The 19,177-nt window shown below is 37.7% G+C and overlaps 1 protein-coding gene across 11 annotated transcripts in view; it reads right to left on the minus strand.

The window, feature by feature from the left end:
- Window positions 1-19,177, minus strand: part of sns (nephrin adhesion molecule sticks and stones) — a 436,207-nt gene that overhangs the window by 94,197 nt on the left and 322,833 nt on the right. Inside the window, exon 1 of one of the 11 annotated variants that reach the window (XM_087353865.1) lies at window positions 15,327-16,213. The exons of the other annotated variants lie outside the window; for them this stretch is intronic. The gene's annotated coding sequence lies outside the window, so the exon portion shown is untranslated. Of the gene's footprint in view, window positions 1-15,326; window positions 16,214-19,177 lie in introns of those variants that run through there. 11 annotated transcript variants of the gene reach the window in all.

A 19,177-nucleotide genomic window follows, 5' to 3' on the forward strand; every position in this document is an offset into this window, starting at 1 on the left:
ATCTTATATGGAGAAATTTTGTATTAAATATTGGTATAACAAAGTGGGCAAATTATTACTTTACCTGAAAATTATCCGACGTATCCAGCCCAACATTTCCACATTTCACCAGATATTAATGGTAATCAGGTAACAATGAAATAAAACTATAATAATATTAAAATACGATTACATATTGCAGTGTATATTAAGCGTATATGTAGGTAAATATTATCGTCGCATTTGGAAGTCTTCGACGAATTGGTTGTTATATTCAGTAAGAATAAGAATTATTATCCACCCGGAGACAGGGTCGTACTTAGATCAGCCCTGAAATCAGTTCAGAAACTTTCTACTGATGCAACGTTTCGAGACGCACCAGTTAAAAGTACGTAAAATACAGCAGTAATGCCAGCGATGGAGATATCTCGTTCGGGAGGAACACTGACAATTATAAATGCCATCCGAAGACTGAACCGGGCTGACTTCGCTGAAAAGTTGAAACATAACAAATCGGCAAGCGTCTGTCTTTAGCAGTAGAGATACAGTGAAATCCAGGAGCCAGAGACAATTTCGTTGAAGAGAAACCTTTACAAAGCCCGGAGAAACAGAATGTCGTTTCTGAACTCAACCTGCAAGTGAAACGGACTCTAAGAATTTTAAATGAATTTAACAGACTCGTAATGGGATCCAGTAGAGGGCTCTCGTTATGAAGATGTATACTAACGAGTCCCATAAAATCATAAAATGTCTCGATAAAATGAACGTCTTGTCGACTGCTCAAATAAGACAACGTATCATAGAATGAGTACAAGGACACAACACATTCGTACGTAAAGTTATTTACTGAACAAAGAAACAAAAGAAACGCTTGAATTGTAAGTAAATTAGTACGCGTTTCCCTCACGATGCGCGCTGTTTGAAGAACTAGTTCGTTGTGAAGCCCAAGGAGACGTGGTAACTAGTAGCCAGTCACCGTGAAAATAAACCACATCCGGTACAAATGAGATGACACGGCGACACGAAATGACACTTAACAGTACGCAGCCCACATCCAGTTGCGAACTCGGGACACTGCGCATCGATTCTAAGCGTGTAAGCCAGACCACTTGTCATTCTGCAGTGGACAAAGTGAACAGCGGTGTTCTGTTTTACTGGTAATGATGTACATTACCTCACAGACTCGACTAATTAGTAAACCAAATGTTGTGGAGAAACAGGAAACGACGCCATACTTCTGCACGCCATCTTACAGTCCCTGGGAACTTGCTTCATTACGAGTTAACATTTACTTTCAATTTGAAAGGGAATAATTTGCATGAAAAGGCTTGCATGAGTCATCATCACAAGAACCATTAAAATGAATGTTTATGTAGGTTGGACCTGCTTTGAAATACAAGATTCGTGCAACGTCCAAGGCGAAGATGAGGCTAGAATCATGGGTTATTTACTGTCGCTATATCAACTACAGTTATTATGTAGTCTAACGAAATCGGAGTATATTTGAATGGATTGGGAAGGAGGCTGTCTAGATGTCTGAAGATACCATTTAGGCTTTCGCCTCGATACTAGGTACCACGGCGTATATTTAAACCGGGTAAATAATACGAAGCTATGTGGGCCAATTTGATGTCTCGTAGCCAAAGAGTATAAATGTCATTATAGTATATGTAATTGTTTCATCATTAATGAAATTAATTATAATAATTAACTGAACTCATTAGTAGGAAGATATTCTTAATTAATAGCCATTAATGTGATATCGGATACATGATTTTTATTAGGTCACAAATATTAACTGTGATATTGGGGGCACCAACTCACAATGGAGACCATTGCAAGCTTGTACGTTTTAACTTTCCACAATTACTAGTATGTCGGACGATCGAATTCACGAGGTGTATCGGACCCTAGTGTCATTTAAAATTGAAATTCATTGAAATTACGTATGGTAATGTTTCCAAAGAACATTAATCTTGGTTTCGGCGTTCTTTTACTGTAGGATTTAAACTAAAAATATCGTTATCAAGCGTACATTTTCTTTAGTTAAAAATTTAATAATGAAGCAACAGAAATATAACAGGAGTTCACAGGTACTGACGTTTTAGGTTTGGTGACTTTAAGTGGACAGGCCATTCATAGAGGCGCTGCGTTCGACAGTAACAGCCTTATGATGGCTCGCTCTGGGGGCAATAGCGTAAAACCACTTGCGCACGGACAGAGCATCCGCGAATCCAGACCAATTACATTATACAGAAAGCCAGTACATTTCTGAATGTACCGGAGTCAACCCCACATTTTTAACCCCAGATATTGATTAGATTTCTTAATAATGATAAAAAAGGCGGTATTAATGGTAGGTAAAATGATATTGAATTTATAGGTTGTTCTTTTGTGAAGACACTGATCCAAGGGCCATATACATTTTTAGTGCTCTGTGGTGTTGTGTCTGTTAGGGGTAGTGAGTAGGCTATTCTTTGCTGTAAAATTGTCAGTGTACGTTTGTAACCCCTAAACTCGAAGCTCGTCTAAATAATATTTAATAATTCAGTACGTACCGCAAAGAAAACACAACAATTCACTGCTACAAATATTAATTTATTAATGTTGTTTAAGATAATAATTAATGTTTACAGCAATAAACGAAAACATATACAAAATGAAGAGTTGTTGACTGTTAAAGTGAATGGTAAAGTAATCAGTAGACTTTTAAGAAATAACACAACGTTAATTGTTAAACCTCAACATCAGTGGTGGTCATAGCTGTAAAGTACTACGTATAATAATTTCTGAAAAAATTACTATTTCACGCAATTATAAACATGTGATCCAAGTGGGATACGATTGTATGCCAATTTACGTTCGAGTCCATGCGCTAAATTGCGTTTAATTATTCAAACATTTAAATATAACATTAACGACGAAATATTTGCGTAGTAAGAATTATTCTTCATAATTTCTGCAAGGATCTCCTTTTGTCGCTTGAAATCCAGCTTCTAAGTCAGAAGAAAATGTGAAAAAATGTTTTGTCTTGTCTTGACACCCAAATCTGATCTTTCAAATTTCAAAATTAAGTTCAAAATTACTTACGTCCAAATATCTAGAACTGTCTTATTCAAAGCTGGGAACCTCGTATTTTGTTGGCTGATTTTCCGATAATCGTAGATTTACTTAAAAAAAATTTACGTGGGCGTGAATATTAACTCATGTTTCCCCATGTGCCAGGTTTATTTCACACATATCCATTAGTGAAGCAAAGACCGATATCCAACCATCATCAGACATCAGCTACCCTGGCTATTAGCGAACACCATTAGAAATACACAGTTACGTCACATTTCATATCCGTAAGAAACAGTAAATTTCTTATAAACCTCCGACAGATATATCATGTTTCAGTAAATCGCCATTATATATATATATATATATATATATATATATATATATTTAGTGTTCTGTCTGAAGACGGGTCCATATGAACAGGATCCTTCCATCCTTTTCTCGGACTGGGACCTGTTCATATACGTTCTTGGTAGATGATCCAGAAGTGGTTTGCCATTGCCTTCTTCTGTGTGTGAATGGAGTAATTGTTGGGATGCCACGGAGAAACCGGGGAAGCCCCGGAGGAAAACTCCGTGATACCTGGACCACGGCCTTGCCCAACACAAGTTATAAATTCGGGCACCGCCGGGAATCGAACCCGAGACCCTAGGATTACAAGGCCAGCGTTCTAACCGTCATTACGTCTATTAAATTTTCCTATAAGTGAGTGATGGTTAGTTAGCTAACCGCTGAAGCACGTAACGTAAATTCGTATCGTAATTAATTTCACCTTCCTTTGAACACAAATTCAGAGATGCTACATGATTAAATGTCTGATTTACGCCCTGAAGACTTCAATATCTGATTTACGGACTGTTAAAAGCAGACAAATGGTCAAGGAACGCTATAATGTTCTCAGTGAGAGACCTAAGCCTATGAGGTTCCCCGCCCGGGGAATTCGTCCCAACTAGTTCAGTCTCTTCGTGGTCGAGCGTGCAAATGAGCATTCCTAACCTCACTCTGCAGCACGACAGAGTGAATATGGGAACACAAAAGATTATTCCAGTAAAACAAATGAAGCAGTGTCCATTTAAACATCAACACCACAGGCACGAAGGTATTTGAAGATGTCATTCGTTAGCCGCGGGCACCAAATGTCTGCCAATCTGTACAAGGATGAGAAATGAGAAGATTGGACAATACCCAATAAAAACATACCGATGTATGTTGATTTTTTTACCATGTTAATACTTCATTTTTTTTTTGTAATGTTCTGTCTGACGACAGGTCCATATGAACAGGATCCTTTCATCCTTTTCTCGGACTGGGACCTGTTCATATGCGTTCTTGGCAGATGATCCAGAAGTGGTTTGCCATTGCCTTCTTCTGTGTGTGAATGGAGTAATTGTTGGGATGCCACGGAGAAACCGGGGAAGCCCCCGGAGGAAAACTCCGTGTTGCCTAGACCAGGGCCTTGCCCAACACAAGTTATAAATTCAGGCACCGCCGGGAATCGAACCCGAGACCCCAGGATTACAAGCCCAGCTTTCTAACCGCTAGACCCAATAAAAATATACCGATGTATCTTGATCTTTCTACCATGTTAATACTTCATTACACTAACATAAAAGTCTTTATAGATTATTTTGCAAGGACTACAAGCCGTGAAAACAAGGCGGGAAAGTATATTTTCTTACGTTGGCAACAGTATTTCGATTCCAATTAAAGAGACCTGTAGGGTGTCACACAGTTCGTCCTGCCGTCGTCATCAAGGATTTTACAGTCCACACGAAAGTCAATTGCAATAGTTTGAGCCAACAAATTAAAATCCGATACTTTAAATCTGGCGACACAAGATCGATCTTTTGTAACTATAGCAATGCGAGTCCCAAACATTTGCCGAGAGACTTATTCCGTGAAGGCCACAATGAACTGATGCCGGGTGATATTGGGGCGGCAGGTGCAAGCGACACCGCTTGGAACTTTCTGCTGACTAATATTTCTAGGGGGACTACAGGATGCACCAAAATACGGAGACTGACGAAGAGCTCAACCAATGAAATCACTGCCTAGACCTTCTCCGGAGTTTCCGCAAAGTAAAGCTGATGATTCTGGTGCAGAGATCATAATTCATGAAAGTTAACTCCTAACCGTCCCTCGCCCCGACTGGCATTCAAGGCGTGATGCTTCGTCAAGGGAGAACTACTCATCGTACGTACATGTAGCCCTCGATTTACGCCGGGGATGTGTTCCTGGACGAACCGGCGTAAATTGAAACTCTTTTATAATGTAAATCAATGGGAAGTCAATGACATGCGTTCCCGGCACCCAAACATTGACGAGTAATATAATGGCATTACATTTAAAGCTCTGAAATAACGTAAATAAAATAAAAGGTATTTAAAAAATATATTTTATACACTTACAATCGGCAATTCGTTGGTCCCAGCGATTGACTGCGATTATTTCATGTGATTGATGTGTACAGTCATCTCTGCTGTTATGCGATAGTTGCATTCATGTAAGACGCCGACCTATAGAAAATCGCGTAGTAAAAATAACCCCGGTACCTCCGCAGAGATTAAATTAGTCCTTTGAAAGTTTAAAGCCACAGGAATGAAATTGCATAAGAGCAAACTCGCGTATGCAAAAGTTTGCATTTCACAAACAGCTTTTAATTCATCGATCTCATTGGAGCAAATTCACGTTAACGAAACATACGTAATTGCAGAAATGACTGTATTAATAATTATTATTCAAAATCAGCGATCTAAGAATTAGTAAGAGATACATTGTAAAACGTTATAAATAATAGTAACATTTCTTTTTCACTTATAGACTTTCTGGTTTCAAAATCGGCGTTATTCTGAATCGGCGCAAATTGGACCGGCGCAAATCGAGGGCTACCTGTACATCGTTTCTTCTCTCACCTTTCCTCTCCTCTGATTTACTTTTACTTTCTATTCTTTTCTCTCTTCTCATCTCCTATCTTTTTCGTTATTCTACCTTACTTTACCACTGCTGGGTCTTATACGAGGCGCGTCCTCAAAGTAAGTTTCCCACTCGTCCCACAGCTAGCAAACCTTATATTGCGCGAAGCGACTGTGCGTACGTGATAGAGCAATGACGTAGCATGGCGCATGCACTAACGGTACTTCCCGCGTTCTCACAGTAGCATCGTTGCAGCTGTTGAAGATGGAGGTTCTTATTCCAGCTCCCGCCGACTGTGAAGTGCGGTCAGTGATAACGCTAGGCCGCACACGGCTCGACGGACAGCAAGTCTCCTGCAGGAGTTCAGCTGCGAGGTGTTTAATCATTCACCCTACAGCCCGGACCTCGCTCCCAGTGATTTCCATCTTTTCCTACACCTCAAGAAATTCCTGTCCGGTCAGCGTCAGCGTTTTGAGAATGACAGAGAGGCGGAGATGGTTGTCACACAGTGGTTCCAATCCCAGGCGGCAGACTTCTACGACACAGGTATTCAAAAGTTGGTCCCACGGTATGACCAATGTCTCAATTCCGGTGGCGAATATGTTGAAAAATAGCTGGACACTTGCTGTATCTGTTGCAATAAATATTTCCATGAAATTGTGTTTTGTTTCTGTAAACGGCCCCGGGGAAACTTACTTTGTGGACGAGCCTCGTATTACGCAACGGTACTCTTCTGGGTAGAACATGACTGACTACCTTGCAATTCTGTTCTGTTCAATACGGGATCCAAGGATCCATTCAGCGACAGAGCCTTGAACAGCAAACATGAAGATCATTTCTGGAAACACTGGAAATAATAACATAACGGATGGCAGAAACATTATTTCATTTCGAAAAGATGGCGATGGCTGGTGATCTGTTTAGCGTTGAGATGTGAAACCGTACACGGTAACAGGATATAAATTGACTCTCTGACGAAGGATCAACTATGTCAACACCAAAACACGCCACTGGAAACGATCCTGATCTAGTTTCATCGAGTTCACTTAGCGGTTTACAAATTAGTCACTGACAGGGCAAGGGTTAATTGCCTACAAGCTGATAAAACGAAAAAAAAAATAATACGAAATGTGTCGCAAAATATTTAACCGATTATTTTAAAATATGATTACTTAAGGCTAAAGTAACACGCAACATAAAGTATGAAACATGAGCTGTAAAACAGCAATCAACATCTTTTGTAATGTTTTTAATTTTAGCCTTTACCCTCACAGATGAATTCTGACTGACGTTAGCGGTCCAGTGTTTGAACCCATCTTCTTATACTAGATGTCCCTTTCAAAATTTGGGGACAGAAACCGATTTTCTGAGGGTTTTAGCGGTTTTCCTCTGTAGCTGCAGAGATATTACATTAAATTAAACCACGACCACTTCCTTTTACATTCTTCCTCTTACCAGAATCTACGTGTCACACAAACGGAAACTGAGAATTGACGTATGAAAATGATATTTTATAACTGGATGGACAACGATAGATGTTGTTCGTTTCTCATCCAAAGCATGTATATGTAATCAACTTGTGTAATAAATTTGAATTTCAAATAGAGCAACAGGACAGTTAAGAACTACAATTAGGGACCGCGTATATTTAAATGCCGGACTGCTGTCTAAAAGTCATTACGTATCCAAAATGCCTGTGAAGGAGGACCAACTCAATCAAGGTTTTACGTGGTTTTTCTCCGTCCTAGAGCAAACTCTTGAGTTGGTACTAAATTCAAATTTGTGTTGAATGCCTCTCACGTAGCCCTTCTAAAACTGACATCAAAACATTTCGCTTTAAATCAAAATTTCGCCAAATGAAATCTTCCCTAGGTTAATATCAAAATTAAAAATCGTGTACGGATACAATGTCAGGCTAATGGCATAACGAAAGGCATAATCAGTGGGACTAACTCGAAATAAATACCATTTTTAATGAAGAACTTGAAAGGAAAATATCACTTGGACGAACTAGGAGTAGCAACCGATGGGATTAAGTTTAAAAATTAATGGATTCTCAAGTTTTATCGCCACAGAAATATCTAGACCGTATGTTCAATAATACAAAGAATGAAATACATACAATTTTAATATGGAGTCACTTCGTCGCTTTATTAGTACGTAAAGAATAGAACACGATGATATAATAATCGTCATTAATGTAAGACCGTGTTCCTGAGAGATAGCTCATGTGTAATGAAACACTGTTCTTACATGAAACAAAAACGGTTTTCAACAACAGTAACACAAACTACGCGCTAAATAACTTTAGGACGTCGCAAGACCCTTGTGAGTTGTAATAACAAGTTAGTTACGTAATAATTCAGAGTCGTACACAAAATGTAACCGGTCGAATGGCGAAGTCCGAAGGCCAGTCAGAAGAATAAGAAGAATACTTGACTCTGGTCAAATTTTAAGGCAGCTTAAACAGATAATTTAATCTTTTCTGCGTTAGGATTTTATTATTTTAATTACACCTTTTAATGACTTGTTACTTCAGATAAATTACAAACGAAATTTTTACTGTTGATTAATTAAAATCTGTATTTGGTTCTCGGGAGACTCTGGTATCGAACCGGTAATTTTCATTGTCTTTCTATATTTCTCCAGAATTTTCGCTACGTAAACTGAGGAATTCATACGACGTCGTTAAATAACCGAGTAGCCAACTTCCAAGATGACGGGGGCAGTCGACATGACAGCGCGTCCTCTGTTTCAAGAGATCAGGCGAGCACAGATGTGTCGGATATCTGGAATCAGTCGGGCTTAATTCGTCAGTTGCTTTCAAAACATAATACACTTGTTTACCGCATGGTGGAGCGCGCGCTCTAGTTTTTTTTAAAACATCACAAAAAAAACGCTGGCTGTTGAATTCTGAGTGACATACCCAACGACGCAACCCTGAAATTATTATCAAAGTTCTGAAAGGCTGCCTGTTAAACAATTAAAGTACTTTTAGGGAATAACGTAACTTACAAATCCCTAAAAACAAAATAAGTATATATTAAATCTTGTCCGTCTAATCACAATAATTCTTATTAAATATTAAAATATTACAATAATTAACATTTAAAATATTTAAAATATTAAATGATGTTCTTAATCGAAATATTCGATTTACATTAGACCATCATTTTTCATGTTTCACGACATGTTTCAGTTTTTAAAAGAACCATCCTCAGGTGTATATAATTATATAAAGCTTTAAAACGATAAATAATTTCAAATACAATTTTCATACATTATGCTAGCGTACATTTTTATCAGATTTCAAACGATGTTCTTTTTCAGATTTTTATTCTATTTTTATTTTTAATTCTATTTTTTCTTCTTCTATTTTTATATAGAATAAAAATCTGAAAAAGAACATCGTTTGAAATCTGATAAAAATGTACGCTAGCATAATGTATGAAAATTGTATTTGAAATTATTTATCGTTTTAAAGCTTTATATAATTATATACACCTGAGGATGGTTCTTTTAAAAACTGAAACATGTCGTGAAACATGAAAAATGATGGTCTAATGTAAATCGAATATTTCGATTAAGAACATCATTTAATATTTTAAATATTTTAAATGTTAATTATTGTAATATTTTAATATTTAATAAGAATTATTGTGATTAGACGGACAAGATTTAATATATACTTATTATATCACAATATGACGCAACTTTACCATCTTAAAAATAATAATGAAAATGTATGGACCCAACAAAAATTATACAAACAGTTTAGAGGTGGAGCTCTGTAATTATACTCTGGAACAGCCAAATCGAATCGAAGTCCAGTTACTAGCTATAATGAGACGTTACGTAGTTTTTGCAAATCTATCCATTCAAATACTCAGATGTAATCAATAAAAGACATATGACAGCCTCCTTTCAAACATTTGCCCATTCACCATTCACGACTAATCTTCACAAGCCATTTGACGGCGTAAGTTTAGACGGATTTGACACGCGGCTTGGATGTGGGAAATAAGAAATACACACACAATTTTTGTGCGGCCATGTTTTTGGTGAGGCCACGTGAAATATGGGTAACGAGGAAGATATACTAATTAATACGGACGTTGCATATTCATTCAGTTATTGCGAACATACAATATGGACGAAAATTACTTAAAATCTCTCCGAATTGTTCGACTAGAATTTTAGTAACGAAACGGACAATGCGTATTATTTATGTTTGTATATTCGTTTTGTAGTAACTTTTCGCCTTATTGCCCATTTCTGTAAAAACAATATCTGCTAAGTTACTCCGGAAATGAAAGATATCTTAATATGTAAAAAAAATCAACATGAGTTTCGTGCCAAATTTCGAGGGAGGTATTAATCAACGAAAGATACTGACATTTTTTTTATATAAATTATGGTTTTGAACTTTAAAAAACACACAAAATATGTCAACGTCTTTGTAGAAAATACATGAATCTTTAGCGTGGCGACCTCAAAACTTACATGTTCATTTTCCAGGCCTTGAACTTTACAATTTACAGACTCGTGCACAAGTTTAACAGCTAGAAGTCTGAGGTGCAGAGAAACGTTGAGTTTGATAAATGTTTCGTGTAGACACACTGACGGATTTGGGTCTAGCCATGTTTCGTTCTGTTGGATTTCGCGAAACGCGAGCCAATGCAACCAGCAGGACTAACCCAGTTCATGGCCTACATTCATCCCTGCGTTGCTGGTAGTTTTTTGTCCGGGGTCACTACATTAACTGACATTGTGGAACACAAGTCCCATCATCGTCTTCACAAAAGCCCACCACTGGACCTTACTTTAAGTCAAGATATACACAGAATTTCTCCAACAACCATCTTTATATTATATTCTACGTTACTCACAAGTTCAAGAGATTTTTACGTCAATACAGAATTATGGTTCGTCTAATTGGGTAGGCTAAACGAAATGTAGTAACAACGCGTCCGAGGGACTAAAGTAATTAATTAGCTGTACATAACCTAAAAACGTGGAATTTCTGAGATGATAATGTTGCGTCATATTGTGTTGAATATCTACTTGTTCAATTTTTATCAGTCTAATCACAATAAAATATTATTATTAAATATTAAAACATTAAAATATTATTACAATTAACATTTAAATATTTAAAATATATTAAAATGATGCTCTCTATCGAAATGTTTATCAGTCTAATCACAATAAAATATTATTATTAAATATTAAAATATTATTACAATTAACATTTAAATATTTAAAATATATTAAAATGATGCTCTCTATCGAAATGTTTATCAGTCTAATCACAATAAAATATTATTATTAAATATTAAAATATTATTACAATTAACATTTAAATATTTAAAATATATTAAAATGATGCTCTCTATCGAAATTGTAATAATATTTTAATATTTTAATATTTAATAATAATATTTTATTGTGATTAGACTGATAAAAATTGAACAAGTGGAATTTCTTTTGAAAACTATTACTAAAGCCCCTCGCTGAACTTCAAAAAACTGATCAGAATATCACACTACCTCAAGAGTCAATAAGGACAAGGCTTATCCGTCGGGAGACATACACGATAGCCAAATTTATATAAAATCTACCAGCCCCAATACTGGTACGGGGTAAACATTATATGTGAGAAAAACCCTTTATTTTCGCCTTGTTTGGCGGACAGCCTCGTTTTAAAGTACACATTCTCCCTTCCCGCTAGCTATGGCAGACTTCTAAACGCCACTGCTCGAACGTAACTACACAATACGAGTGGGATCCGTGTTGGAACGGGAGACAAACATTAGCATTTGGGAATCCAAAATTCTATTTGCATTTCAGGGATTTTGTACTTCACTAACAAACCGTCATTTCTGTCAGCTTATATCCCCCTTGAAAAAGTACAAGCCGGCACAAAATACAAACCTTCAATTCAATAATACGAGTTAATTAAAGGAATAACGATAAAAGACACGTTGATAAGAACAGAACGAGAAATACGTCGAAAATCGATAAAAGAAATGAATAAAAGAGGAAAGGAAAATGGCGGCCGTGGAAGAAGGAAGACTAGAATGAATGAGAGCTTCAATGCAATAAGACGAATTAATTAAAGGTAGGAACACAAAAGAACGAGATAAACAAACAAACAAACAGATTGACAAAGGACGAAACAAGCTTGTCAGTTTCTGCACAATAATACAAGTAAACTGAGCTCAATTCGTCACACGGGCCAGACGAAACTGTTTCACGGCCTGGTGACGTCAGATGTAAGAGTAATTTCGTTTGAGCTCTGGGATTCCCCAAGCGCGTAGGGGAAAAAAAACTTCCCCGCAATGAGAGTACAGTCAGGTCGCGCGCAGGTAAACAAATCTGTCTGTGTCTGTGTGTGTGTGTGTGTGTGTGTGTGTGTAATTTCACTGAGTGCACTGGTCTGGTGTAGTGGAACGCAAACACGGTTGACAGAATACACAGCGAATATTACTTTGGTATCTCAAAAAAACATATTGTATGAAAAATGGAGACGGAGTAATGTAACACATACATATCATCAGTGGATGCAAAATGCGCGTTAATCATATTTTAATATCGTAAACATTACTGAAATATGTGTACAAGTATGACAGGTGTTCACGTACAGTGTAGTCAAAACAAAGGGGACAAAATATACCACTAATGAAATTAAAATACAGGTATCAACAGCTGGAGAATTTGCTACGCTCATAAAACTCAAGAAATTACAGCAATTACAATTTAAAAATTTAGAAGTGTAAGACGGAATATTTATCGAAAATCTCGTTACCAACTTAAATACATTTCTGGATGGTATCAGTAGTCATATCGTTTAATATTCATTTCAATGAGCAAATATTACCTTTGTTCCTGCAGAAATTTGTGGTTTTTACACGAATCTTGATACAGAATGATGATTATCTTGTATGCTGTTGTGGCGTTATGTCCTTTGTCTGTACCTTAACGTTTCGAAGGAACATACTACCTCCATCATCAGAGTTGGAAAAGAAATAACTGTTGCAATTAAAGAAACAAATTTTCCATCGAATAAATAACACTCGATGGAAGCCTGCGCTACAGGGGTTAATTTGTTAATTTCAGACTAATTATCCGAGCCCTCTGTTATCGGAAAAGAAAATATCAAATAATATAGAAGACGCAACAAATGAAATACCTAAGCATCTTATCCATCCATACTTTTAAAGTCCAAATTTTATTCAAAAATGTTCAAAAACGGAAAGGAAAATTTAGATTCCTAGAGTGAGATTCTTCTAAACAAAATGGCAACACATCCTTGACACGATGACGTAACGAAATCAGTTTGTCCGTTCCTCTGCGTACATGTAAAATATTACCAATCGAGACAGCCAGCCCGCAGAAGGTTTCAAATTCGACAAAGGTACACTCAAGAGTCAATTTGTTTTCATCTAACAACTCAAAACGAACACCACACCAACAAATTAAACACTACTGACAAAGAAAGAAACCCGTCCTGAAGATGGAGGCGATACTTTCCTCTGAAACGTTGGTAATGACCTACAAGACTACACGACGTCACAACCCACAAGAATTACGGTGGATGATGACTCAAAAGGGCTAATATAGAAGTTGGTCTTGTAAATAAGCAGTTAGTCCAAAACGTCGGATTTAGATTCGACAAACAACCAAGGCGGGGAATTCAAACTGTATTTACAGAAAGCGAAATCGTCAACAGTTAAGCCAATATTTCCACTTCACTTTTCAGCATCCAGATCATCGATCATCGATCATCGATACTGAGCACCCATCTGTTTGATCGTGTCTTTCTGGACCGCTGAACGCGAAGTTATTATTAAACGCGTTTACACACGGAGGTCTGAGCTGATTTCTCGCCGTGTTTAATAGGCGTCTGTTAAAAACGACGACGTCAAACCAACTAATTCAGTCACCAGCACTGATTACTGCTTTTCAGACGTGAACTAGCGTATTTATAAAATCTTCGTCTCTCGTCCGTTATTTATCTCTCTTTTCTGTCAATTATTTGTTTTAATAACAATTTGATTTAAATAACAGTCTCACAATTCCTCGGAGGGACTGAGTAAAACCTCAAAACCCCAAGTCTGGTTTCTCTCTGGGCCGAGATTTGAACCCTGTTCCTCCCGAATGCGACGACGTGTTTCGTGTTCGTCTTCTCCGTTAATGATCTATCCTCTTTACCGTTCATGTCCTCTTTCATTTTTATATTACGTATCGTTCCTCTATTTCGTGCAGTGTCATTTGTCTCTTGTTGTCTGCCAGACTTTTCGTTCTGAAGCAAATTAAATGTCTTCTGTCTGCCCCGGCGGCCGGGTGTGACAGGCAGCGCCAGGGACAGTGCGGCCTGAGTGTGAAACTAAGCTACTCAAGAAACATGGAGGTATTTAAAAAATAAGACCACTCAGAAAGGAGGACACAGTGAGAAACCTCGTGTTTTGTAACTGCTGCCACGCTTCTGAACAAAGAAAATAATTTTATACGATGTTTTGTATGGGTACAAACATGGTCTCTCAGTTTGAAGACGATGGCTGCCTTCTTGGATCTTGTGCCATCGAGTCTGGTAATTTATCGACGTTTCAGAGGTGCTGCTGCCTCCATCACACCTGATAATTGAGTGACAAAATATCAGCTTAGTCCCCGAGAATAAAATTAAAGTTGACGTGAAGAGGTTTTAGAATCAGATAAGTGTCGGGCTTTTGTGTGGACGGTAATGAGGTTCCGTGTAGAACAGTCAGATCTCGTGCACAGACCGAGGTCGTATCGTATCTTAACGCTTCTATGCGTTAACTGTTTCAACGCTGTCAACATTAAAACGCCATTATTTGCTGGCAGTAACTTCATCGCGTCGCTGAGGTTATTCTGCTGGCAGTAAGTTCAAAGGGACCAGTTGGGCCACAACAGAAGTTGATGAGAAGAGAGCTGACTTTGTCAGTCCCAGTTTACGTTTCCACAAACGTTCAACTGTTGCCATATTAGAATGTTTCTGCACTACAGAACACAAATACCAAACGCTGTGATGTAGTAGTGAGCATTTCTGCGTTGTATTCGAATACTCCATGATTGGGTCCTGGTCTGACGAGAGTTTTAGCTATTTTCTCAAGTCTTCAAAGTGAATACCTGGTTTGTACTTTTAAATAGGTCATGACCACTCCCTTCACTTTATATTACAATTCACAGTATTCGATGTTTCTGTCTTATTCGCCTTTGTGTAGAGTTGATACTGTGTTGTAAAATATCAAATGAAACAAAGCACAATCTAGTAACAAATTACAATAATGGGTTAAGGATGAAAGATAATAAAGGGACATACGTCTGACTCGTGAAACAAATCTATTATTTACCTGCAAGTGTACATGATGTCACGTTCCAGAACAATCGATATCTTCACCTGCCGTGAGATAAAATCTCACATAAACCCCAATATCTTTGTCACTGTCTTCAATAAACGGTAGTTCGTTCAGACATGTCACTGCAGAGTCCTCTTGCGCCATGCGGCCAAACAACAACTCGCAAGAAAGCAGAAAAGTGAGACAGGCGAATTGCAATTAGCGTAGCTTCAATGCGCATGCGTAACGCTCGAAACCGGAATGCACATTGCCTGACCGCAGATCCTGTCGGGTATACAACACCCTTCCTCTGCACCCAAAGTCTCATTTTTTCAACTTTCATTCAATAACCCCTTCCTTCAGATTTTATTTAGTTGTTCAACCTTCACACTTAAACGTACTAAGTGTTTTACTATTTCTGAAACCTGTCCTTATCTCTGCTTTATTTCTTTGGATTTCTTTTGTCGCATTTTATTAACACCTTTCTCTTTACATTCACTGTATTTCTCTGCTCGCTCTATTAATTTATTTTTCGCTATTCACTTTACGAATATTAACTTCTTTTTCTACCTTTATCCTTTGTTTTTCCCCTTAGTTCTTCCATAATTAATTTTCCCGTTTGTTTCTTTATTTCTTTCTCTCTCCCCTCTTTTTCTTTCGTTCCTTCGTTATTGTTCTCTGTTCTCCTCTGCTCGCACCATCTACTGTCATTACCGTGTACTTATCTCAAAGGATTTTGACTCCATCTACAAACAAACCTGTAACTGTAAATTACAAAGTCTCAGTGGAACTGTGCAGAAGATGGCAATCCTGTGCTGTTAAATGAACCGCTTATGATAATTACGTACAGCACAGACAGGTCTACCAACGGTCGGATAGTGACATGATCGAGGTGAAACCATTTTTCAGAGTGAACTACTTGCTCTATCTTGCCTTGAGCTCTGTAGGGGAAGAAATTACCGGTGACAGCGGTTGAGGAAGCTGACAGATCGGTGGTTTCCTGGCTCCAGGCTTCGAGACATCCCTCAGCCGCTCAGTGGCGGCCAGTGCTGCCACCTTCAAGCGGCCAGGAAACCGTCAAAACTACCAACTGCTTCATACGATTTCTATAAAGTGCGCCTTCAGACTATCGTTGGAATAGAAACTTAAAAATCTCATTACCACTGCGTCTGCTTCCTAGTTTCGCTGAGGCAGCAAGCCGTTCGCGACTTTTGACATTGAATAACTATTACAACCAGGTAATTAATAAAAAAAACACAACACCGCCATCATAAAGGCACTGCAGGTGCTGCTTTGTGGGCGGAAACGCAGTCAGTCAGCAGCTTTGTAACCATGGAACACGTTCACCTGAGCCCAGGGGGCAAAGCACCTCTCAAGACATTCTGCAGGGCGGGGTGACCCCGACAGGAATCGCGGGTTCGATCCTGAGCCCACCCAAATCACGGAGGCGTGAACCGGAAGTCTTACAATCTTCGCAACGAAATAAACTCGCCACGCCTTCTTTTGTTTGCAATAACAGCGGAAACCTAACCTAACATATACAAAAAAATCTTTTTAGCTGTATCATCTGCCTTCATGTTCAACCGTTGCAAATACAAATCTGTCTACTGAATAACAGCAACATGTATTTTATTTTGAGTTTCGTTACATTACACTGAAGTATGGTCCATCAAAGCTGTCTAAGCAAGTCTTATTTTAGATTACGTCTGTCTTCTGAGCTCTAGCGCCGTGTAGCAAAGACCTTTGAAAAGTTGGTAAGCTTCTATCAGACCACACAGCGCAACAACCCAGAAGACAGAAATCTTCATACTCACCGCCGTGAAAACCTCAAATCCTACTAAGTCTTGTTTTGTGACACGTTCTAATGTATTCCACGATATACAAATTGACGTGGTGTATCTCAGGGTTGTACCGCCATGTAAACCTTCCCCCTTAAACTTCATCCACAGCAGTCGATGCTCACATCGACGTACGAATCAAGTACTTTCCGGCTACGAAGCAAGAATGCTAACCACTATAGTATGACACTCGACATGGTACAGGCTGAAAATTATAAGATTCCTGAAGAACGTTTATGTCGAAGTTTTAAAAACAATCATATGATAACAAATCTGAAATATAGGGCCATGACCCTCTATTGTATACGCCTTGGGGAAAAATTCATGGACTTGAAGGGGACAAAAATACTGAAGCCTGAACAAGTATTGGACTATTTCAGAATTCGTGCAATAACTAATAAACCGGAACGCAACTATCACTTCCCGGCTCTCGGCAGGAAGTGCATGACTCACCGCCAAGTATCGCTGCACAATTCTACAGATATTTTTACCGAGGTAAGAGACGCTGAAAATGATGTCTCTGTGATAGTTGCGTCCCGTTTTATCAGTAAACACAATAAATTATGCCCGATAACAAAATTTCATTTAAAACCTCTTACAAATAACTAATATAATCAATAAGTAACGGTCACGTTGTCTCTGGGTTTAAAATTGACAGCATGCAGAACATTGAACTACGTATCGACCAGATCGAAACTTTTCTTTTTTTCATTTAATGACATCAATAATGTACAAGCTCTTTCATGCATTATGCAAGAATGTCTCTGACACAGCTGACAGGTCACATATCCATAGTTTTTAAATTATTCAAAATTTCATAGAGGATTTTTATTTTATTTTTAAACACATTAGTTTCTCAGTGTTTTGAACAAAAGTTTAAATTTACTGTGATAATATGACATTCCGAAACCGCACAGCTAATGATGAAACTCGGTAGAGTTAACCTACGGTAAAACATTTGGACACTGATTTTTGGAAAAACCCGTTCACCATTGTTTTCTGCAGATAAATATAATTACACTGAAACTAAATTATTTATCTCATTATAGGAACGTTCAGTAAATTTAACTCAGACTAACATTTTAACAGAAAAGTAATATCAATATTGCCAACAGACGAATATAAAACGTTCATCACTGGCGATTTAAACTCCTAAACAATTAGTCTAGTTGTAATAAAGATCAAAATATAAAATTCTTCATAATCAATTAATAAGTAATTCCATCTTATAAAACATATCATTTAACAAAAAAATGTCGTGAACAAAGACGAGAAATTTTCAACCCCACCAAAAATATTACAAGACACGAAGAAAACTCAGGCCATAATCACACAGCCATTCAAATTAATAAGGTAATAGTTGACAACGGTTCACTAAATAAAAAAGAAAACCAATTTAACTTCAACAGTCACTGAAACGCTGTTAAACAACCACTGTTTGAGTCATTTATATCATTGTGTCAAATGAATATCGCATTTATAAGGAAAGGCTGTCTAAAAAAATTATTGTCCGTTTCGCGGTATCTCTGGGTTTGAATACGTAATAATTCTCAGAATTTAAAAACTTTTTGAATCATACCTCGTTTCAAACCAATCGATGTCAATTACAGCCCCAGCGCCAAGGATTCGCAATTAAATTTCTTTTGATATCTTTCCCTATTAAATGTAGTCGCCATGAATTCACCGGATTCTCGACCAGCCCACAGAAAAAGATAAATTCGACTTTCCACAAAACATTTCTAAAATAGACGTATTTGAGGAAAAAAAACTCTTTCACGAAATTCAGAATAAAACATTCACTGTAAGAAGCTTAGGACAGAACACAGATCAAAATAAACTAATGATAAAGAATGATATATACTTCGACTGAGTATAGTCAATAACATTTCTAAAGGAGGTCTAGGCCAACATCATCAGACTGAGCGCAATTATCGTGGTTTTCGTCAGCTCGTCGACAAAAATGCACGGCTATATCAAAACAGACAACGACCCTTACTAATTCATTATACCCTATCGCCCACTATTCAA

This window comes from Zootermopsis nevadensis, unplaced genomic scaffold (assembly GCF_977971745.1).
Source record: "Zootermopsis nevadensis isolate Lab colony 2312 unplaced genomic scaffold, Znev_1.0 Znev_ptg000022l, whole genome shotgun sequence".
Classification (NCBI taxonomy): Eukaryota; Metazoa; Arthropoda; class Insecta; order Blattodea; family Termopsidae; genus Zootermopsis; species Zootermopsis nevadensis.